Source organism: Falco naumanni, chromosome 1, assembly GCF_017639655.2.
Source record: "Falco naumanni isolate bFalNau1 chromosome 1, bFalNau1.pat, whole genome shotgun sequence".
NCBI classification, from domain to species: Eukaryota; Metazoa; Chordata; class Aves; order Falconiformes; family Falconidae; genus Falco; species Falco naumanni.
Genome location: NC_054054.1, coordinates 110,596,198 through 110,598,726, shown reverse-complemented (window position 1 = coordinate 110,598,726; position 2,529 = coordinate 110,596,198).

Sequence of the window (2,529 nt, the reverse complement as noted above, 5' to 3'; positions counted from 1 at the left end):
CGCCGCCGCGCACAATGCGCCGCCCGCCCGCGCCGCCCGCCACGCCCCCGGCCACGCCCCCCGGCCACGCCCCGGCGTGTCAGGCCGCGCCCCCCCGCCTGGTGTGCACCGAGTGTGCGAGGGCTCAGCCGGCGGCGGGGGCAGCGCTGGGGCTGGGGGCTTCCTGCCCGAGATGGCCCCTGGGAGAAGGGTGAGGCACCGCGGCGGGAGGGACCTTAAAGGTCATCCAGTGTCCCCCCCGCGGGGACAGGGCCACGTCCCGCCAGCCCGGGTGGCTCCCAGCCCCGTCCACCCGGCCCTGAGCCCTCAGGGACGGGCACCCACCGCCGCTCTGGGCAGCCGGGCCCGGCGCCTCGCCGCCCTCACGGTACAGAATTTTCCCTAATGTCTGATCTGAATCGCCCCTTTCAGCTGGGGGGGTCTCACCGGAGCGGGGCAGAATCCCCTCCCTCGACCTGCTGGCCACGCTGCCGGTGGTGCAGCCGGCTTTCTGGGCTGTGAGCGCACTGTCGGGCCACGGAGAGCTTTTTGTCCCCCAGTCCCTCCCAGTCCCGCTCCCAACCCACTCTCCGCCCAGCCAGCACTGGTACTGGGGGCTGCCCTGAGCCAGGTGCAGGACCTTACGCTCGGCCTTGGTGAATCTCATGCGGTTTGCGCAGCCTGTCAGGGCCCCTCCAGCACATCAACCACACCACACAGCTCGGTGTCATCGGCAAGCTTGCTGAGGGTGACCTCCATCCCGCTGTCCCTGTTGCCAACGAGGATGTTGAACAGTGCCAGTCCCAGTATGGACCCCTGAGGAATGCCACTGGTCACCAGTCTCCACTTGGACACCCAGCCATTGACCGCAACTGAGTGCAACCACCCAGCTAAATCCTCATCCACCGGGTGGTCCATCCATGGAATCCCTGCCTCTCATTTAGAAAACGAGCATAAATGGGAGAGGAGAATGCAACGCGCTTCCAGTCCTCAGCTGGAGTCTGCAGCTTCAAGCCCAATGGTTTCCATGTGTATGTCCAGCCGCCACCCTCACCATGCTGGGACAACCAGCTGCCCAGTTTAACTGTGGGGAATTTAAGGACACTTGCCCCTTTGCTCTGAAGTTGGTCAGACCTGGAGAAGAACCGCGTTCCTCTGAGGTCTATCCACTGCTGGGGCCACTGCTATCCATTGCTGCAAGAACTTACTGGGAAAACTGGTTTGGAAGGTTCTTCCTCCCACCAGCCATGCATTGCTGGGCGGCTTAATTTAAACCTACTTTCAACTGCCACATAACAATGGGGAACTTTATTATATAAAGTCTGATGGCTAAGTACCACCCCTAGAGCTGATTGCACAGCCTGTCACTGAAAGTTTTTTAAAAAATAAATTAAAAAAAAAAACACCAACCCCCCCCCCCAAAAAAAACACCACACTAGAAGGAAAAAGCTACACAGGTATTCAGGTTCTTTAGGTTGTGTAAAAAATGAAGCAGCACTGGTGTACTTCACTCGACAGGGCAAGGGGTGCAGGAGGTTTTTCCAGGAGGCGTCTGAACTCGGCTTGGTGCAAGGCCTGGGGACAGCACAGGGCTCCTTCCCCGGGCGGTGGGATACAGGAGCTGTTGCAGTGAAAAGGGCCCCTTGGCCATAATAAATCCACGGGGAGACTTGGGCATGCTGCCCCCCTACACACAGCACCCACTGCACACAGCACCTGAGCTGGCCACGTGCCGAAGGGCCTCTGGAGCTCCCCACTTTCCTCCAAGCTGCGACCCCGAGCAGGCTGCAATCCCACCACGTTGAGAACAAAGCGATCCCCATCATTCCAGCTGCGGTAAAGCACAGAACGACGAACACTCCACTTGAAAACTGGGGTTGCACCAATTCCCAAGGGCAGACACCCCTCGGAGCCAGCTCCTCGCGATGCACGAGCAGCACGGCCAGCAGCCCCGCTCTTTGAACTTCACCGTGTTTTTCCTGTAGCTGGCGAGCAGAGTATTTGATTAAAGAGAACCGCCACAACAAGGACTCCCCTTCCTCGTGTTCAAGATGAAACTCCTCCCGTTTGCAGAAGCAGCCTTTTGCCATGGCAAATGCCAGGTCCTTGTGGCCTCGGAGGAAGCTGAAGGGTGGCTTTCACGAAGGCGAATTTCAGAGTTCAAATCAGGACTAGGAAAAGCATCCGTACGTGTTTGCTGTCACTCTCCATGAATTAATTCTCGGGTTCTTTGTGAGAACCCTGGGCAAATTAAGCATCGCCAGGCACAGTGCTGCTTTATAACGTGGCTGAGGCGTGAAGCAAAGCCAAGAAAACAGGTTTGTTTCTTTCTCAGAAAGACTAAGGGAGCACAGTACAGAAAATGAGGAAGTTAGAAGTTATATTCTGTAATTCTGCTTATACTCCCCCACCAAAACCAGAATTTTCTTTTTAGTGACAGCTGCCGCCATAATCATCATATTTTAAAAAAAAAAACATTCATACCTTTATAGTTTTGTTTTGTAATTAAGTGAAATAATCTGTGACTATATTTTAACCATTACCCAACTG